Here is a 22,787-nt window from a genome sequence, read left to right on the forward strand (position 1 = left end):
TCCTTCTCAGTAGCGCTGCTACTATGTTTATTTGTTTTCGATTTTGTGCTCATTTCATTGGCCTGTGAAATTATGCATGAGTGTAGTTTAAAGAACTGCCTAAGGGTCAGATTTTTAATTACCGGCGCATCCCTGCAAAGTAGCAGGGATGCGCCAGTAATTGTGCGCCACGCCACCACCACCCATGGTGCGCCGTATTTACAATGCGGCGTACCATGGGCCCAAAACGTCACCAAAGCGTTACGCATCTGTGCCGTAAAGGCGGCGCATTGCTGGAGTTGCGTCGCAACGATTGCGCAGCTCCAGCAATGCTCTGGGGTGCCCTATCTCCCCAATGCTGCGTCAAGCCGTACGTCTGCTTCAAGCAGGCGCAGGGTTTAAGTCACGCATCATTGTCCTCAAAGTGACTGATTGAAATCTTGTACATTTCCCTCAGCCACTTTTAGGATGCGTTCCTGCGCAGGAACGCCCTCCCTTGCGCCGGAACGCCCCCTGATAGCGCAGGGCTTTACAACGTGATGCATCTCCCATATGCGTCACGTTGTTAATATATGCCGCACCATGGCGCCTCTTTTGTTCTGCCGCTGCGTCACAAAAGTCACGCAACAATGGAGCAATAGAGCCGCAAGGGGCTTCTAAATCAGCCCCTACAGACTCAAGTCCAGTCCTTCCTTTGTACACATGGCGATAAGAAGAAATAGTGGTGGTGGATTGATAGTTTGAGTATTTTAATGACTGGTTAATGTAGTAGGAAACTTTAGTGTTGTCGCTGATCTGCAATCACGATGGACTTTGTCTGTCACTTCGTGTGCTGCGGACTGCTGCCTGCCAGTCCTAGGCAAACCTTTTTAGTACTTTGTTTAGTGAGTTACATAAGAACTTTCAAAGTCGACGGTCCGCAAATCAAGCAATACTAATAACGTAGTAGAACACATGAGATCGGTCAATATATACTGTGGAATAGTTGTCTATTTGCTATTTCGCCAAAATATTTTGTTATTGTTCTTTTGAAATGTTTGATTTGGTTGACAAATCTCATCCATGTTTTCTGGTCTTTCTTTCTTTCATGTTGTACATCAGCTCCCCCCAGGGGCAAGAGGACACAGGAGGAGGAGGCTGCTGTTCGCCAGGATGCAGGCCAGGATCGGGCAGGCGAGGGCTCCTTTGCTGGCCCTGGTAAGTTTTAATTTTAATATAGAGTACCTATTTTTTCCTAGCGTTCCTCATTCGTTTTTTTCTAAATCGTCTTTGATCTTCTTGTAGACTGGATCTAAATTCTTATCCTGCCTCGACTATGACTCCCTGTGGTATTACTAGATTATTCTTATTAGTCTGTCTGTGTAACTAACTAAGATTGCACATTTGGCAATTCCATTAGACTCCCATTCTAGTCAGCAATAGCTCTATGCACTGAGTGCAGTTCTCTGGGATTGTCCATACTGTCTTTTCAAGTCTTCTAAATGTTTATGCTTTGACACTTGCCAACAATAAAAAGGTGAATGACCACCAAGAAAGAATAAGATACTACTTTACTTTTTGTTTGGATAGGAGGACAATCCATTCTACTACTGTTGCAGGGTCAAATCTGCAGAAACAGAACTATGGACACTAAATAATGCATTGCTTAGCTTATCAATTATAATAGGCGCTGTTAGCCTCCTCTAAATGTACTTCGACTTAGCTGTGTAGTTTTTGGCGAGAAGAATCCCAATCAGATCTGAGATGAACTTGATGGATGGGATGAACGAAAAGCGAAAGAAGGGTGTAAGTAAGTGAGGAAGGACGAGAAATTTAATGATGACTGGCAAAGAAGAATGATATGTGTTTGCTTGGTGTACTGTCATAGTCGACTGTAATGGAAGTCCATAGTGCTCGTAGAATTTGTTCCTTAAACTCCCTCTAATGTTAGAGCAAGGATGAAGAAGTGGGAGGTTAGATAGATACTGTCCTCAATAGTTATGTACTGTGCTTTCAATTTGCTACTTGTACTGTGACACAACTTTCTGCTCAATCATTTTGTGTTAATCTTAATGAGCATTGGTTACAGACTATGTCTTTCTTTCTTCATATAGTTGCTCCTTCCAAATCAAACAGACCATCAAGGAGGGAGCTGGCTCGAATGGCCCGGCAACGGAGGCTGAATGCCACTGCCGCCGAATATCGGCGGCTGGTGGCCCTGGAGGAGGAGGACACGCAGTCTACCGGTACAACATCCACTGGGACAGCTGCATCCTCCTCCGTGCCCCCACGGGCTGCCAGCCAGCGCAGTGCTCCAGCGGTACGGAGCCGGGCTACCAAAGCCAACCGCCACCGCCGAGCAGCAAAGACAGCAGCTGGCCCCCACAGGAGTCGCAAGGCACGCCAGCACCGCTTATGCCTCAGAGTGTCCTACCTGAAGCAGGAGGTCCGAACGTATAAGACCTTGGTGGAGGGCCTCCGCTCCGACCATGCCACCCTCCGCAAGGAGTATGATGCCCTGGCCGCAAAAGTGAACAGCACCCTGCCGTAGTGTCCCTTGCCCCTTTTTTAGAGACTTTTGGGGGTGGGAATTGGGATATGGGTTGTTTTTGGGACTTTTGAAGGACAATCGTTGGGGTTAGGGAGGGTCTTGCGGGAGATTATTTTGTTAGGGCTACAAAAATATACTTTTTGAAACTTTATCTGAGCATAGCTGTTTTTTACTGCTTTTCAGTCTGGTGGGTGGGGGTTTAACAGAAAGTTTGTGTTCCTGAAACTTAAGTCTGTGTCATTTTCTTCCTTTAAGTGTAAATGGCTAAATCTTTTCAACACTAAGAGCCTCTCACAGAGTAAGTGAATTCAAGAGTCCTAGAACTTTAGTAGTACTACCGTCAATCTCTCGTCTCTCCTAATACTCCATTATACTACCTCCCACCAAACGCTTATCTTACCTGTAATTTGTGTTTGAAAGTAGGGCTAGGCCCAGGGCTGGCTCCACGGGAAATGGTGATTAAGGTTGGCAATCCTGGGCGGATGAAATGTCCTCATTGCGGTGGTACTAGTGGTGTGACACAGTGGCAGTTGCATGCCTATGGAAAAAAAGAAAATGAAACCTGGTTTGTCCTTACTGTAGCATTACAACGGTACGATAGAGAATATAGCAGGTGACTGTACACTAGAACAGTGCCACAATGTAGCCTAACAAATGGTAAAGTATTGAAAGTATAACTAGTACTTGCATTGAATTTCTTTGACATTGGCTACTACTACAAGAAATAGTACTGAAGCTGAGTAAGTCTAGAATATATCCTCGGATTCCTTCACCAGCCTGTTGCTATGACCTTATCCTCCCCAGCAAGTGTGTGTAATTATTGATGTCATTTAGTCACACATCAATCAAAACCACACAATCCGGGGGAAGAGGGTTAGGGTTTGTAAAATGGATGGGAATGGGGGTTTCTTTTGGAGTAGGTTTTGTAGAGAGAAGGAAAAAAAAGCACAGCATGGACAAACGATAATTGAAGATAAAGAAATCTTTGGGTACACAGCTAACCATAAATCTTTTAAGTGACATAAAGGAAGTGCATGCACTACTGCATGCATTGTTACTGAAAAGTAAGTAGTACTTTCGACAACCGTGAATGACAGAATGCGACAGTACAGGGCTGCAGCGTTTTCACTTGCCTATCTCTGCACTCAGAGAAACACTTCTTACATTAAATTAGGTTTAAAAAATAGCCAAAGTAAAACCTATAGAATGGCTGTAGGGATCAATTTAGAAGCAGAGAGAGATCCAAGAAATGCAGTCACACTCATAGAAGAAAACAATGGATACTGTATCTGTATGTTGTTGTAGTTGTCCTGTTGAATTTGGTAAGTAAGTTGCACGCATCAAACAATTCCTCCTATTAGCGGCACTCCTCCATTCCCGCTGACGCTTCGTCCATCAATGTTGGTGACCAGAAGACACCCTGTCCACTGCCTGCCTGGCGGATGCTGAATTGCGGCTCGCTAATGTGAAGCCTGACTCCATCCTTTTTTTCCCATTGCACAGACTGAAACCCGGCCTGTAATTATTGACGGAAAAACAGGAAGTGATATTAGAACACCACTGATAAATAAATATAAGGTATGTACGGTGTGTAGTGCAAAAAGTCACACTTTGAGTTTCCTAATAGACGGTACAATATTTTTGAAAGTGCGTACTCTGTCTGAGTCTCCTTTTGAAGGATAAATAAGTATGGGCAAATTAATTTAGCGGATCTTTCCCCTCAAGCTAGGTGTACTGTAAACTGTGTTTTAGAACAAAATTAGACCTTCCCAGCAGTGCTCCCACCCAGACTCTTACTAAATCCAGTCGCAAAAATGTAGAAGACCCCCAATCAGAACTCAAAAAACGAGGCCTAGTAGAAAACTGGTGACAAAACGTACTTTGAAAGTAAAAGTAGGCCCAAATACCCCCTTACCCACCGTGGATTGTATCAAACCACTTGCAAGCAAGCAAAAGTATCCATACCCAGCATCGCTCCAAGACTCGCAAACCCCCCACCCAAACACATGCAATACAAATACTGCTAACCCTAACGAGCCCTAAGTTAAGAATAGTGGCAAAGGCTTTCTTCAACTATGCCACATTCCCCCTTTCCCACCATGGATTGTCTTCAAATCACTTGCAACCAAAATTACACATTCCCACGAGTGCTCTAAGACCCCAGAACTCAGTTGCAAAAATCTAGAACACCCCGAAACACATGCAATCCTGCTGCTAGGGCTAACCCTAACGAACCCTAAGTTACAAAAAGTGCCAAAAGGCTTTTCCTTATGGATTTTGTCCAAACCACTTCTATCCAGTATTAGACCTTCCCAGCAATGCCCCAAGACCCGCCAACCCACCCTCTAAAAAGTACAACACCCCCAAACAGTCAAAAAGGAAAATCTAATACTTACAATATTTATCGGCCTTCGGTCCAAACGCGCTGTGCAGCTAGGTCATAACTCCCGTTTTCCACCACGGATTTCCTGAAAAGCAAATGCAATCAAAATTAGACTGTCCCAGCAGTGCTCCTAGACCCCAAAACTCACCCACAAACACCCGGAACCCCCCCAAAGAGCACCTCAAAGGCAAGCAAGTCACCAAAAACGCAAAACAAATTCCGCCTCCGATTTGGTCCAAACCACTTGTATCCGGTATTAGAGCTTCCCAGCAATGGCCTCAGAGCCGTCAACCCAGGCGAAAACTAGTTGAAGACCCCCAAACAGCCAAAAAGCAAAAGTACAAAAATGGGGACTTAGTCATTTTCTTGCCAATTTCCAAAATCACTCCGTGCGCGCTCTGCAGCTAGGCCCTAACTCCCCTCTGCCACCATGGATTTGCTTCAAACCTCTTGCAATCTAAAGTATCCATAGCCAGCAGTGCTCCCAGACCCCGAAACCCACCCACAAACACCAGGAAGCCCCCCAAACAGGCCCCCGAAAACGCTACATTGAGCAAAATGTCAGAAATAGCAACAAAAAAATCTGCATGGATTTGGTCCAAACCACTTGTATCCGGTATTAGAGCTTCCCAGCAATGGCCCCAGAGCCGTCAACTCACCCGCAAAGCAGTAGAACACCCCCACAAGTGTTGAGTCTTTCTTCATTGGGCGTAATCCAGCCCTCTGCTTTGAGGGAAATAGGAGTCTGGAGGAGGAGGATAGAGGAGCATGTTCTTCTGAACTTGTGAACCTGAGGAATGCAGACTGCGGCACCTTCAAATCAATAAGCAAACAAGTGAAGACAGTTCTGCTGATGGGCTTGCTTTTTTGATTAGGTGATTAAAGTTTGAATTAAATTAACTGTGCAAAACAAAGAAAGACAGACACACAGGAATAAAAGTGAATAAGGACGATAAAGAAAGTTATTGATTCATTGTCTGATTTTCAGGGCTCGGTGTCAGGGAATAAGAATAAGAGTTCGTCATCATACTCTGAGAATTTAGGCAGGGTGAGGTCAGTGTCACCGAACAGAGAACAAATTCCCTCATCTACGTTGCTGTCCTCCTCGTCTTCATGCGGCGTGCTTTCTCGTACTTTGTAATCTGGTGGTATGAGGTGCTGATTCATCTTGATCATTGTTAACCTCTCCACATTTTTGGGCGAGAGGCGGCTCCGTTTGGGAGTTACAATGCCACCAGCAGCACTGAAAACACGTTCAGAAGACACACTTGCGAGTGGGCAAAACAAGTAGTTTATAGCCAGGTTGGAGAGCTGTGGCCACAATTCTTTTTTCCCATGCCAATACGCCAATGGGTCAGCATTAACATAGACCTCTGTTGAGTCATTCAGATATTCCTGCACCATCGACTCAAGGTCCTCCAAGGTTCCTCCAGTTTGCTTACTTTTTGCTGTGACCTTTTGAGAACCAAACCCAAGCCGAGTTAGCCAATCCTCTTCTGCATCCAAAGTTACTGTTGTGTCTGGTGCAGATGATCCGGTTGCCGGTGTCTTTAACGGCTGAGAGGTCACTTGTGCCACAGGTGCAGAAGTGGATTGTTTTGAATGGGGATGGCCTGCTGATGCTGATGTACTGCCCTTTTCTTCAATGTGCAGCTGTTCTCTTTCAATCCTCTTGGCTGACAAAGCTAGCCAACGTTTGTACTTTGTAACATCTTCATCAGCAAAAGGAAAGAATGCTCGGCCTGCCAGCGCCTTTTTGTAGCATGGATCCAGAATAGTAGCACAAATGTAATGCTGTTCTGAGTGGATCATTTTAAGACGTTCATCACCACGTAGGCGCTCTAATAATTTCTCCGCCAAAACAAAAGGGTCTTGGTTTTTTCATCTTTTTGAAACACAGAAGACACCGCCTTCAGTTGGTGCTCCAGCATGCACAACAATAGGATAGCTTTCCCCAAATTACAGTCCTCCTTGCTGACTGCACGCGTGAAGACCTCAAAAGGACGAAGCATGTCTGTCAGGCTTTTAACTAGGTCCCATTGCGCCGCATCTATCCTCAGGTCCTTCTGAGCTGTATCCAGTGTTAAGAAATAGTGATTGAGTACCGTATACTGCTCATACAGACGCTCAAGCATGTAGAAGGTTGAGTTCCAACGTGTTGGCACCTCCTGGATGAGTGCTTTCACTGGCATTCAACGTTCATGTAGCAGGCTCCTCAGATGCTTCCGGGCCTTAAAAGAATGGCTGAAATGGTTGCACATTCTTTGGCAGGTGGCCACTAACTCGCACGCTGGACTGTCTTCATCACTCAAGAATTTTTTAACAACCAGGTTTATACAGTGCGCCAAACACGGCACTCTGAAATAGTCACCCAGCTCCATGGCCTTAACTACATTGGCGCCATTATCTGTGGAAACATAACCAATCTGGCATTTTTTTGGGGACAGCCAGTGAAAGACCTTTGTGTTAAACTCATCCAAAATGTTTTCTGCTGTGTGACGTTTCTCCAAGCCAAACATGGCTAGTGTTGCATGTTTCCGAGCAGCTTTAAAAACTTGGTCCGGGTCAACACCTGCGTTTAGCTTTGCTTTAACCCCTGAAAAAGAGACCCAGTGTGCAGTGATGCACATGTAATCAGCGCCTGCGCCACTGGTCCACATGTCTGTTGTCAGATGTATAGTGTGAACAGCACTCTTCTGCAAAGCTGCCCCAATCACCTCCAGCACATCTTCATGTAGTGCTGGAACCGCAACTCTGGCAAAATAGAACCGGCTAGGAACCTTCCATTTAGGGCAAAGCGCTGCCACTAATTCTAGAAAACCAACCCCTTCTACAAAAGAAAAAGGGAGAAGGTCCAGAGCTAGCATTTTAGCCAGCTTAGTGTTACACAGACGCGTCAGTGGGTGGTTGCGTTCATATGGCGCTTCTGTAAACAACATGTTTCTAATGTTGCCCTGGACCAAGCATTTACGGGATGATGATGATTTCTTCGACCCAGTTACGCTCGCTGATTAACTTTTTCGCATTGGTGTCTCACTCTCTCCCACACTCTTAGTGTGGCTCACATGAGGTGTGCTGCTGACAGGGGTACTGGGTGTAAGTGAAGTGTTTGACACGTCTTCTTCCTCCTCGTCATCATCAGATGAAACATCAACGTTTTCTTGACTTGCAATTCGGGCTTCCTTGATCTCCTTTAGGTGCGCAAACCATTGGACAGCGTGCTGTCTCTCAAGATGACCTCTCTGGCCTCCGGTACCATAGTTGGTACCAAACTTACCACGACTAACTGCATGCTTACAAATGCTACAAATGGCGAGGTTTTCCTTTTTTGGGCAAACACCAAAGAAGTCCCAAACTGCGGACTTGAAATGTCTTTGGGGGCCGGAGGAGGCGGCGATACTGGCGTTGGTGGTCCTGCTGCTAATGCCAGATGAAGTGGAGGATGTGGATTGGCGAACTTTAGTACGTTTTGCACTTTAATTACCACTAATTGAGGTCGAGGTGGATGGAGGTCCCTTCTGCCGAGGAAGAAATATGGAAGCGGTACGTGTTGGGGTACTAGTTACAGTACAGTTACAGTCTTCATCAGCAGCAGTATTCGCCACTTCTTGTTGAGCCTCATCACACTCCATAACTATGAGACGTTGGACGAGCTTCCTTTAACACTTAACTACCTTTGTCAGATCATAGTGTGCCTCACTCTCAGACGGCAGTGGTGCTGGTTCCCAATTTTGATCCGTATCATCAGAAGGAGGTGTGCTTGAAGAAGATGTAGACGCCAACCTTGATCTTTTCATTGCTAGGGATGAGGAAGACAATGAATGATCAGGAGGAGTGGCTTCCTCAAATGATACCTCAGCTTGATTGTCGATTTCCTGATGTGCCCCTACTTCTGGAGCAACAACTATTGTGGGCACTTGTGACCCTCCATGCACCTCTGCTTGCGCATCTCCTTGCGCTGCCTCTCCTTCCACAAGTACTTGGGCTTGTACTTGCACATGTTGTTGTTGTTGCGGCTGTGGTTGTTCAACACTCGTCAGATGAGTTACAAGAACCTGTGTTGATTGAGGGACATTGCTGCTACTGTATTGCGATGAGCCAACATCGCTGGTCGATGGTGATTGAACAACTAGACTAAGTGCCTTTGCAGCACTCAAGGGCTTGGACTTAAGTTGGCGTGGTGGGGGTGGTGGCACTGAGCCCAATGGAGCGGGGGTGCTGATCCCAGCTTGGTCCCCAGCAGATCCCGCTGCTGCTGCAGGCGTACTTTTTGTTTTACTCCCTAAAAATGTGGCGGGCGGCACACCAGTCTCCTTGGTAACTTGCTTCTTCTGCTCCTTACTGGCAACTTTCTTGCTAGAGGAGCTACGGGGAACTTTTTTGGGGGGCATCTTCTTCAGAGCAGGTCAGAACAGCAGGCCGCAGTTGCACGAGTTGCAGAGTTGTCAGTGGCCAGACGTGACGTTGCGTGACGTTATGCTGCACACACACACCGCTGCAGGACTTCTTCCTGGCACTGGTGGTTCTCTTGAGTCTTGTGCACCTAAAAGCAATGGAAGACAGAGGAACATCAGTTCAGTTATACACCCCAAAAAATCGAAAATCACAGAAAAATCAGCACAATCAGAAGCCCTCCATGATGTTTAAATTCAAGACACCCCACAGAAAGACTAGGCCCATGCAACACTCACTACCCCTGGGCATAAAGGTTGAAAGCTAGGCAAAATGGTTGCAGACCTAAGAACACTGCCTGCATTCAAAATGGCCCCCTGCCTCCCAGCACATGGCCGGGGCCTGCCTGTAGCAGCTCTCAAAATGGCCCCCACCCACATGGCCTGTCCCTATGAACACCCCAAAAAATCGAAAAACACAGAAAAATCAGCACAATCCCATGCCATCCATGCCCTCCATGATGTTTAAATTCAAGACACCCCACAGAAAGACTAGGCCCATGCAACACTCGCTACCCCTGGTGAAAAGGCCACAACAACAGCCCAAAAAAACGAAAATCACAGAAAAATCCGCACAATCCCAAGCCATCCAGGCCCTCCATGATGTTTAAATTCGAGACACCCCACAGAAAGACTAGGCCCATGCAACACTCACTACCCCTGGTGAAAAGGCCACAACAACAGGTCAAAAAAACGAAAATCACAGAAAAATCAGCACAATCCCAAGCCATCCAGGCCCTCCATGATGTTTAAATTCAAGACACCCCACAGAAAGACTAGGCCCATGCAACACTCACTACCCCTGGGCATAACGGTTGAAAGCTAGGCAAAATGGTTGCAGACCTAGGAACATTGCCTGCATTCAAAATGGCCCTCTGCCTCCCAGCACATGGCCAGGGCCTGCCTGTAGCAGAACTCAAAATGGCCCCCACCCACATGGCCGGTCCCCATGAACACCCCAAAAAATTGAAAATCACAGAAATATCAGCACAATCCCAAGCCCTCCATGATGTTTAAATTCAAGACACCCCACAGAAAGACTAGGCCCATGCAACACTCACTACCCCTGGGCATAAAGGTTGAAAGCTAGGCAAAATGGTTGCAGACCTAAGAACACTGCCTGCATTCAAAATGGCCCCCTGCCTCCCAGCACATGGCCGGGGCCTGCCTGTAGCAGCACTCAAAATGGCCCCCATCCACATGGCCTGTCCCTATGAACACCCCAAAAATTGAAAAACACAGAAAAATCAGCACAATCCCATGCCATCCATGCCCTCCATGATGTTTAAATTCAAGACACCCCACAGAAAGACTAGGCCCATGCAACACTCACTACCCCTGGTGAAAAGGCCACAACAACAGCCTAAAAAAATGAAAATCACAGAAAAATCAGCACAATCCCAAGCCATCCGGCCCTCCATGATGTTTAAATTCAAGACACCCCACAGAAAGACTAGGCCCATGCAATACTCACTACCCCTGGTGAAAAGGCCACAACAACAGCCCAAAAAACTAAAATCACAGAAAAATCAGCACAATCCCAAGCCATCCAGGCCCTCCATGATGTTCAAATTCAAGACACCCCACAGAAAGACTAGGCTCATGCAACACTCACTACCCCTGGGCATAAAGGTTGAAAGCTAGGCAAAATGGTTGCAGACCTAAGAACACTGCCTGCATTCAAAATGGCCCCCTGCCTCCCAGCACATGGCCAGGGCCTGCCTGTAGCAGCACTCAAAATGGCCCCCACCCACATGGCCTGTCCCTATGAACACCCCAAAAAATTGAAAAACACAGAAAAATCAGCACAATCCCATGCCATCCATGCCCTCCATGATGTTTAAATTCAAGACACCCCACAGAAAGACTAGGCCCATGCAACACTCACTACCCCTGGTGAAAAGGCCACAACAACAGCCTAAAAAAATGAAAATCACAGAAAAATCAGCACAATCCCAAGCCATCCAGGCCCTCCATGATGTTTAAATTCAAGACACCCCACAGAAAGACTAGGCCCATGCAACACTCACTACCCCTGGTGAAAAGGCCACAACAACAGCCCAAAAAAACAAAAAATACCAGAAAAATCAGCACAATCCCAAGCCATCCAGGCCCTCCATGATGTTTAAATTCAAGACACCCCACAGAAAGACTAGGCCCATGCAACACTCACTACCCCTGGGCATAAAGGTTGAGAGCTAGGCAAAATGGTTGCAGACCTAAGAACGCTGCCTGCATTCAAAATGGCCCCCTGCATCCCATCACATGGCCAGGGCCTGCCTGTAGCAGCACCCAAAATGGCCCCCACCCACATGGCCTGTCCCCATGAACACCCCAAAAAATCGAAAAACACAGAAAAATCAGCACTATCCCTTGCCATCAATGCCCTCCGTGATGTTTAAATTCAAGACACCCCACAGAAAGACTAGGCCCATGCAACACTCACTACCCCTGGTGAAAAGGCCACAACAACAGCCTAAAAAAACGAAATTCACAGAAAAATGAGCATAATCCCAAGCCATCCACGCCCTCCATGATGTTCAAATTCACGACACCCCACAGAAAGACTAGGCCCATGCAACACTCACTACCCCTGGGCATAAAGGTTGAAAGCTAGGCAAAATGGTTGCAGACCTAAGAACACTGCCTGCATTCAAAATGGCCCGTGCCTCCCAGCACATGGCCAGGGCCTGCCTGTAGCAGCACTCAAAATGGCCCCCACCCACATGGCCTGTCCCTATGAACACCCCAAAAAATCAAAAAACACAGAAAAATCAGCACAATCCCATGCCATCCATGCCCTCCATGATGTTTAAATTCAAGACACCCCACGGAAAGACTAGGCCCATGCAACACTCACTACCCCTGGTGAAAAGGCCACAACAACAGCCCAAAAAAACGAAAATCACAGAAAAATCAGCACAATCCCAAGCCATCCAGGCCCTTCATGATGTTTAAATTCAAGACACCCCACAGAAAGACTAGGCCCATGCAACACTCACTACCCCTGGGCATAAAGGTTGAAAGCTAGGCAAAATGGTTGCAGACCTAAGAACACTGCCTGCATTCAAAATGGCCCCCTGCCTCCTAGCACATGGCCAGGGCCTGCCTGTAGCAGCACTCAAAATGGCCCCCACCCACATGGCCTGTCCCCATGAACACCCCAAAAAATCAAAAAACACAGAAAAAGCAGCACAATCTCATGCCATCCATGCCCTCCATGATGTTTAAATTCAAGACACCCCACAGAAAGACTAGGCCCATGCAACACTCACTACCCCTGGTGAAAAGGCCACAACAACAGCCCAAAAAAACAAAAATCACAGAAAAATCAGTACAATCCCAAGCCATCCAGGCCCTCCATGATGTTTAAATTCAAGACACCCCACAGAAAGACTAGGCCCATGCAACACTCACTACCCCTGGGCATAAAGGTTGAAAGCTAGGCAAAATGGTTGCAGACCTAAGAACACTGCCTGCATTCAAAATGGCCCCCTGCCTCCCAGCACATGGCCAGGGCCTGCCTGTAGCAGCACCCAAAATGGCCCCCACCCACATGGCCTGTCCCCATGAACACCCCAAAAGATCGAAAAACACAGACAAATCAGCACAACCCCATGCCATCCATGGCCTCCATGATGTTTAAATTCAAGACACCCCACAGAAAGAATAGGCCAGAGGTATTCAAACTTTTCCAGGTTGAGCCCCCCCAGCTGAATTCCCCCAGGTTTTGCCCCCCCCCCACAACCCGACCGAAACCTCGGGAATCCGGCACACCACATGATCGACTGCAACGCGCACACCACGGGCCATATCCGGCAAACAATGCTCAACACAACAAGAGTGCCTAGCAAACTGTAGGCCTGTGAGTGGGTGTGGTGAAACGACAAAGGCGTACCACACAGCTCAAAACACAATCCTCCAAGGCAAAGGAAGTCATCACAACCCTCCCCATCCATCATGTACACCTTGTCATCCACCAACTCCCCCACCATTCGTTCCTTCCCTCCATCTGTGCCCCATCCACATCCAAACCCCTTCAACCACTTGCAAACCCATCCACCATCCATCCCTCCATCCATCATCTCACCCATCCATCCCTCCATCCACCCCCTCACCCATCCATCCATCATCCATCCATCCCTTCACCCAATCCATCCCCTCACCAATCCATCCACTCTTCCACCATCCATCCACCCACTCATCCATCCAACCACTCACCCCTTCACCCAAGCTATCCTCCCACTCATTCATCCACTCCTCCATTCATTCATCCATCCACTCCTCCATTCATCCATCCACTCTTCCACCCATCCATCCACTCCTCCACCCATCCATCCACTCACTCATCCATCCAACCACCCACCCTCTCACCCATCCAGCCACCCCCCACCCACTCATCCATCCACCAAGTCACTCATCCGTCCACCCACTCAACCCCCCACTCATCCATCCACCCACCCATCCATCCCTCCCGCTCTCCACCCTCCCCACACTCATGCATGCACTCTCTGACCCATCCATCTCCATGCTCCTCTCCTCACCCATCTATGCACACACCTGCCCATCCACTCTGCCAATCATTAATCCATGTCCTCACTCATCCATCCATCCATCCATCCTCCCCCTCTCTCTCCATTCCCCCCTCACCCAGCCACCCATCCCTCCATCCACCCTTCACCCATCCACCCGCTCATCCATCCACTCATCCACTCATGAATCCATCCATTGACCTCTCACCCACCCCTTCACTCCTCCATCCATCCCCCTGTCCATCCACCCTCCTCAATCACCCATCCATCCCCACATCCACCCCTTCACTCATCCATCCATCCATTCATTCACCCCTTCACCCATCAAAACATCAATCCATCCATCCATCACCTCTCTCATCCATCCACCCACCGACTCGTCCACCATCCACCCCCCATCGATCCATCCACCATTTCACTGATCCATCCGTCCCTCCACCCATCCATCTACCCTTCCAACCATACACACATCCATCCACTCCCATCCATCCCTCCACTCATGCATCCATCCTCTCTCCCACCATCCATCCACCCCTTCACCCATCCATCCCCCCACCCATACATCCACCATGTCACCCACACATCCACCATTCCACCCATCACTCCACCCATACATCCACCACTCCACCCATACATCTATTCACCCACATGGCAACATAACGGACGTCTGGTGGCCGGCTCCACCCGACATCCCTCGCTCTCCCTCTAGCTGCCTCTCTCTCCCTCGCTCTCCTTATGTCTCCCTCGCTATGCCTCCCTCGCTCTCCCTCTGTCTCCCTCGCTCTCCCTCTGTCTCCCTCGCTCTCCCTCGCTCTCTCTCACTATGCCTCCCTCGCTCTCCCTCTGTCTCCCTCCCTCTCCTTCACTCTGCCTCCCTCGCTCTCCCTCTGTCTGCCTGTCTCCCTCCCTCGCTCTCCCTCTGTCTGCCTGTCTTCCTCCCTCACTCTCCCTCTCCCTCTGTCTGCCTGTCTCCCTCCCTCGCTCTCCCTCTGTCTGCCTGTCTCCCTCCCTCGCTCTCCCTCTGTCTGCATGTCTCCCTCCCTCACTCTCCCTGTCTGCCTCTGTCTCCCTCCCTCGCTCTCCCTCTGTCTGCCTGTCTCCCTGTCCCCCTCCCTCGCTCTCCCTCTGTCTGCCTGTCTCCCTCCCTCGCTCTCCCTCTGTCTGCATGTCTCCCTCCCTCACTCTCCCTCGCTCTCCCTGTCTGCCTCAGTATCCCTCGCTCTCCCTCGCGCTGCCTCCCTCGCTCTCGCTCTGTCAGCCTCTGTCTCCCTCCCTCGCTCCCCCTCTGTCTGGCTGTCTCCCTCCCTCGCTCTCCCTCTGTCTCCTTCTTCCCTCCCTCTCCCTCTTCATCTCACCATGCCTGTGTGTGCCCGGGCTGACACAGCTTCTGGGCACACACACACACAGCCAGCCAGCTGCACCCGAGCACTTCACACCTCTTTAAGAGACCATTAATGAGCTTTGTTCAGCTCTTAGGCCCCTGCAGCCCCACTCTGACGGAAATCGCCCGCCCTCACAGAGAGTCTCTACATCGCGCTGCCACAGGGACAAAGGAACGGGCACAAAGGGAAGATCAGAGTGGAGCGCGCGCCCCCCCTGGGATGGTGCCGCGCCCCCCCAGGGGAGCGCGCCCCACAGTTTGAAGAACCCTGGACTAGGCCCATGCAACACTCACTACCCTTGGGCATAAAGGTTGAAAGCTAGGCAAAATGGTTGCAGACCTAAGAACACTGCCTGCATTCAAAATGGCCCCCTGCATCCCAGCACATGGCCAGGGCCTGCCTGTAGCAGCACTCAAAATGGCCCCCACCCACATGGCCTGTCCCCATGAACACCCCAAAAAATCTAAAAACACAGAAAAATCAGCACAATCCCATGCCATCCATGCCCTCCATGATGTTTAAATTCAAGACACCCCACAGAAAGACTAGGCCCATGCAACACTCACTACCCCTGGTGAAAAGGCCACAACAGCCCAAAAAACGAAAATCACAGAAAAATCAGCACAATCCCAAGCCATCCAGGCCCTCCATGATGTTTAAATTCAAGACACCCCACAGAAAGACTAGGCCCATGCAACACTCACTACCCCTGGTGAAAAGGCCACAACAACAGCCCAAAAAAACGAAATTCACAGAAAAATCAGCACAATCCCAAGCCATCCAGGCCCTCCATGATGTTTAAATTCAAGACACCCCACAGAAAGACTAGGCCTATGCAACACTCACTACCCCTGGGCATAAAGGTTGAAAGCTAGGCAAAATGGTTGCAGACCTAAGAACACTGCCTGCATTCAAAATGGCCCCCTGCCTCCCAGCACATGGCCAGGGCCTGCCTGTAGCAGCACTCAAAATGGCCCCCACCCACATGTCCTGTCCCCATGAACACCCCAAAAAATCGAAAAACACAGAAAAATCAGCACAATCCCATGCCATCCATGCCCTCCATGATTTTTAAATACAAGACACCCCACAGAAAGACTAGGCCCATGCAACACTCACTACCCCTGGTGAAAAGGCCACAACAACAGCCCAAAAAACGAAATTCACAGAAAAATCAGCACAATCCCAAGCCATCCAGGCCCTTCATGATTTTTAAATTCAAGACACCCCACAGAAAGACTAGGCCCATGCAACACTCACTACCCCTGGGCATAAAGGTTGAAAGCTAGGAAAAATGGTTGCAGACCTAAGAACACTGCCTGCATTCAAAATGGCCCCCTGCCTCCCAGCACATGGCCAGGGCCTGCCTGTAGCAGCACTCAAAATGGCCCCCACCCACATGGCCTGTCCCCACGAACACCCCAAAAAATCGAAAAACACAGAAAAATCAGCACAATCTCATGCCATCCATGCCCTCCATGATGTTTAAATTCAAGACACCCCACAGAAGGACTAGGCCCATGCAACACTCACTACTCCTGGTGAAAAGGCCACAACAACAGCCCAAAAAAAACAAAATCACAGAAAGCTCCGCACAATCCCAAGCCATCCAGGCCCTCCATGATGTTTTTAATAAAGAGACCCCACAGAAAGACTCAGTCCACCCACCACTGAGTACCCCTGGGCAAAAGGCCCCAACAACAGCCCAAAAATCGAAAATTCCAAAAATGTCGTTGCAGCAACTGTAATGCCCCAAACAAACTTACTTGTGAAATTTCTAATCCAAAAGTGATCCAAAGAAAGTCAAAAAGGCCTCAAATCCAAATATCCAGCAGCATCCACAAAAAGTAATCCTTCCAGGTGAAGAATCCGAATGAAAGTGACCAGCACATGAAGAAAGCACTGGGAGGAGCCTGCTGGACAGGAACAGGAAGTTGGAGACTGTAGGGCACTTCCTCCCCCCCCCCCCAAAATGGACTCCTTGCAAAAAAAAGTGCAGGCAAATGTCAACCTGAGAAGTTATTCTGATAAAAATCATCATTTCCAGAAGGTTTATGCTGCTTGCTGGTGGATTTCTTGTGCAGAATTGCAAATTTTGTATTTTCGCGAGTGCGAGATTGTTGCTGCCCGCCGCATGTACGTGTTCGCAATTGCGAACTCCCGCGATACGTGATCACGGCGTACTCGCCTTGACAAACTCTTGCTGTGCAAGGTGGCAAGCCGCGATGACGTAATCGTGGTTGCCAAACTCCCGCGGGATCCCGCAGCAAGATCCAAAATGGCGCATCACTCGCAAAATATCGAGAAAAACAACTCGGCAAACGCTGAATGACGGTAAGTGATTGCCGCGCGCCGCAAAATTGTATCACCAAGAAAAAAAAAATCTGCTGCGTGCGAATTTGCGGATTTTCGGTAAATTCGCAAGCGTTCGCGGATTGTAAATTTACCGAAAATCCGCAAAATCCACGAGCGGAACGGATTTTCCGCCCGTGCTTACCCATGAGGCACAGGGTCAAGACTGATTTGCAAATGGCCATGTCTGAACTGGGGTGGCTTGGTGAGCAAAATAATGATGGATTAAACCCAGATCTGTGACTGGGGGTGAATGATTTGCCATTGTGCAACATTCCGTCCATCATCTTGTTTGTTTTGTTGTTTACCCTATGTGGGAAGGGTGTGCCAAGACGTGGGTCCCGTGCTCACTGCGCCACTTGAGTCAAGCTATCCTGGCTGAAGATGGCTGATAGCCAGAAACTGGTCCTAGGATGCTTGATTCCGGTCCAGGGAAGACATGGCTTGGCAGTTCGGGCTTGACTGTTCCCATGAGGCACAGGGTCAAGACTGATTTGCATATGGCCATGTCTGAACTGGGGTGGCTTGGTGAGCAAAATAACGATGGATTAAACCCAGATCTGTGACTGGGGGTGAATGTTTTGCCATTGTGCAACATTCCGTCGATCATCTTGTTTGCTTTGGTGTTCACCCTATGTGGGAAGGGTATGCCCAGACGTGGGTCCCGTGCTCACTGCGCCACTTGAGTCAAGCTATCCTGGCTGAAGACGGCTGATAGCCAGAAACCGGTCCTAGGATGCTTGATTCCGGTCCAGGGAAGACATGGCTTGGCAGTTCGGGCTGGACTGTTCCCATGAGGGACACGGTCAAGACTGATTTGTATATGGCCATGTCTGAACTGGGGTGGCTTGGTGAGCAAAATAACAATGGATTAAACCCTGATGTGTGACTGGGGGGGGGGAATGTTTTGCCATTGTGCAACATTCCGTCCATCATCTTGTTTGTTTTGTTGTTCACCCTATGTGGGAAGGGTATGCCCAGACGTGGGTCCCGTGCTCACTGCGCCACTGGAGTCAAGCTACCTGGCTGAAGACGGATGATAGCTAGAAAGCGGTCCTAGGATGCTTGATTCTGGTCCAGGGAAGACATGGCTTGGCAGTTCGGGCTGGACTGTTCCCATGAGGCACAGGGTCAAGACTGGTTTGCTTCTGGCCATGTCTGAACTGGGGTGGCTTGGTGAGCAAAATAACGATGGATTAAACCAAGATCTGTGACAGGGGGTGAATGTTTTGCTATTGTGCAACATTCTGTCCATCATCTTGTTTGTTTTGTTGTTCACCCTATGTGGGAAAGGTATGCCCAGGCGCGGGTCCTGTGCTAACTGCTCCACTGGAGTCAAGCTATCCTGGCTGAAGACGGCTGATAGCCAGAAACCGGTCCTAGGATGCTTGATTCCGGTCCAGGGAAGACATGGCTTGGCAGTTCGGGGTGGACTGTTCCCATGAGGCACAGGGTCAAGACTGATTTGCATATGGCCATGTCTGAACCGGGGTGGCTTGGTGAGCAAAATAACGATGGATTAAACCCAGAGCTGTGACTGGGTGTGAATGTTTTGCCATTGTGCAACATTCTGTCCATCATCTTGTTTGTTTTGTTGTTTACCCTATGTGGGAAGGGTGTGCCCAGACGTGGGTCCCGTGCTCACTGCGCCACTTGAGTCAAGCTATCCTGGCTGAAGACGGCTGATAGCCAGAAACCGGCCCTAGGATGCTTGATTCCGGTCCAGGGAAGACATGGCTTGGCAGTTCGGGCTGGACTGTTCCCATGAGGCAAAAGGTCAAGACTGATTTGCATATGGCCATGTCTGAACTGGGGTGGCTTGGTGAGCAAAATAACGATGGATTAAACCCAGATCTGTGACTAGGGGTGAATGTTTTGCAATTGTGCAATATTCCGTCCATCATCTTGTTTGTTTTGTTGTTCACCCTATGTGGGAAGGGTATGCCCAGACGTGGGTCCTGTGCTCACTGCACCACTGGAGTCAAGCTATCCTGGCTGAAGACGGCTGATAGCCAGAAACCGGTCCTAGGATGCTTGATTCCGGTCCAGGGAAGACATGGCTTGGCAGTTCGGGCTGGACTGTTCCCATGAGGCACAGGGTCAAGACTGATTTGCATATGGCCATGTCTGAACTGGGGTGGCTTGGTGAGCAAAATAACAATGGATTAAACCCAGATCTGTGACTAGGGTGAATGTTTTGCCATTGTGCAACAGTCCGTCCATCATCTTATTTGTTTTATTGTTTACCTTATGTGGGAAGGGTATGCACAGACGTGGGTACCGTGCTCACTGTGCCACGGGAGTCAAGCTACCCTGGCTGAAGGCGGCTGATAGCCAGAAACCGGTCCTAGGATGCTTGATTCCGGTCCAGGGAAGACATGGCTTGGCAGTTCGGGCTGGACTGTTCCCATGAGCCTCATGGTCAAGACTGATTTGCATATGGCCATGTCTGAACTTGGGTGGCTTGGTGAGCAAAATAACGATGTATTAAACCCAGATCTGTGACTGGGGGTGAATGTATTGCCATTGTGCAACATTCCGTCCATCATCTTGTTTGTTTTGTTGTTCACCCTATGTGGGAAGGGTATGCCCAGACGTGGGTCCCGTGCTCACTGCGGCACTGGAATCAAGCTATCCTGGCTGAAGACGGCTGATAGCCAGAAACCGGTCCTAGAATGCTTGATTCCTGTCAAGGGAAGACATTGGCAGTTCGGGCTGGACTGTTCCCATGAGGCATAGGGTCAAGACTGATTTGCATATGGCCATGTATGAACTGGGGTGGCTTGGTGAGCAAAATAACGATGGATTAAACCCAGATCTGTGACTGGGGGTGAATGTATTGCCATTGTGCAACATTCCGTCCTTCATCTTGTTTGTTTTGTTGTTCACCCTATGTGGGAAGGGTATGCCCAGATGTGGGTCCTGTGCTCACTGTGCCACTGGAGTCAAGCTATCCTGACTGAAGATGGCTGATAGCCAGAAACCGGTTGTAGGATGCTTGATTCCGGTCCAGGGAAGACATGGCTTTTCAGTTTGGGCTGGACTGTTCCCATGAGGCACATGGTCAAGACTGATTTGCATATGGCCATGTCTGAACTTGGGTGGCTTGGTGAGCAAAATAACGATGGATTAAACCCAGATCTGTGACTGGGGGTGAATGTATTGCCATTGTGCAACATTCCGTCCATCATCTTGTTTGTTTTGTTGTTCCCCCTATGTGGGAAGGGTATGCCCAGACGTGTGTCCCGTGCTCACTGCGCCACTGGAGTCAAGCTATCCTGGCTGAAGACGGCTGATAGCCAGAAACCAGTCCTAGGATGCTTGATTCCGGTCCAGGGAAGACATGGCTTGGCAGTTCGGGCTGGACTGTTCCCATGAGGCACAGGGTCAAGACTGATTTGCATATGGCCATGTCTGAACTGGGGTGGCTTGGTGAGCAAAATAACCATGGATTAAACCCTGATCTGTGACTGGGGGTGAATGTATTGCCATTGTGCAACATTCCGTCCATCATCTTGTTTGTTTTGTTGTTCACCCTATGTGGGAAGGGTATGCCCAGACGCAGGTCCCGTGCTCACTGCGCCACTGGAGTCAAGCTATCCTGGCTGAAGACGGCTGATAGCCAGAAACCGGTCCTAGGATGCTTGATTCCGGTCCAGGGAAGACATGGCTTTGCAGTTCGGGGTGGATGGTTCCCATGATGCACAGGGTCAAGACTGATTTGCATATGGCCATGTCTGAACTGGAGTGGCTTGGTGAGCAAAAATAACAATGGAATAAACCCAGATCTATGACTGGGGGTGAATGTTTCGCCATTGTGCAACATTCCGTCCATCATCTTGTTTGTTTTGTTGTTCACCCTATGTGGGAAGGGTATGCCCAGATGTGGGTCCCGCGCTCACTGCGCCACTGGAGTCAAGCTATCGTGGCTGAAGACGGCTGATAGCCAGAAACCGGTCCTAGGATGCCTGATTTCGGTCCAGGGAAGACATGGCTTGGCAGTTCGGGCTGGACTGTTCCCATTAGGCACAGGGTCAAGACTGATTTGCATATGGCCATGTCTGAACTGGAGTGGCTTGGTGAGCAAAATAACGATGGATTACACCCAGATCTGTGACTGGGGGTGAATGTTTTGCCATTGTGCAACATTCCGTCCATCATCTTGTTTGTTTTGTTGTTTACCCTATGTGGGAAGAGTATGCCCAGACGTGGGTACCGTGCTCACTGCGCCACTGGAGTCAAGCTAGCCTGGCTGAAGACGGCTGATATCCAGAAACCGGTCCTAGGATGCTTGATTCCGGTCCAGGGAAGACATGGCTTGGCAGTTCCGGCTGGACTGTTCCCATGAGGCACATGGTCAAGACTGATTTGCATATGGCCATGTCTTTACTGGGGTGGCTTGGTGAGCAAAATAACGATGGATTAAACCCAGATCTGTGACTGGGAGTGAATGTTTTTCCATTGTGAAACATACCGTCCATCATCTTGTTTGTTTTGTTGATCACCCTATGTGGGAAGGGTATGCCCAGACGTGGGTCCTGTGCTTACTCCGCCACTGGAGTCAAGCTATCCTGGCTGAAGACGGCTGATAGCCAGAAACTGGTCCTAGGATGCTTGATTCCGGTCCAGGGAAGACATGGCTTGGCATTTCGGGGTGGACTGTTCCCATGAGGCACAGGGTCAAGACTGATTTGCATATGGCCATGTCTGAACTGGGGTGGCTTGGTGAGCAAAATAACGATGGAATAAACCCAGATCTGTGACTGGGGGTGAATGTTTTGCCATTGTGCAACATTCCGTCCATCATCTTGTTTGTTTTGTTGTTCACCCTATGTGGGAAGGGTATGCCCAGACGTGGGTCCCGTGCTCACTGCGCCACTGGAGTCAAGCTATCATGGCTGAAGACGGCTGATAGCCAGAAACCGGTCCTAGGATGCTTGATTCCGGTCCAGGAAAGACATGGCTTGGCAGTTCGGGCTGGACTGTTCCCATGAGGCACAGGGTCAAGACTGATTTGCATATGGTCTTGTTGAACTGGGGTGGCTTGTTGAGCAAAATAATGATGGATTAATCTCAGATCTGTGAGTGGGGGTGAATGTTTTGCCATTGTGCAACATTCCGTCCATCATCTTGTTTGTTTTGACAAACAGCTTATTATAATCCCAAACAGTACAATAC

Source organism: Lissotriton vulgaris, chromosome 9, assembly GCF_964263255.1.
Source record: "Lissotriton vulgaris chromosome 9, aLisVul1.2, whole genome shotgun sequence".
NCBI lineage: Eukaryota > Metazoa > Chordata > Amphibia > Caudata > Salamandridae > Lissotriton > Lissotriton vulgaris.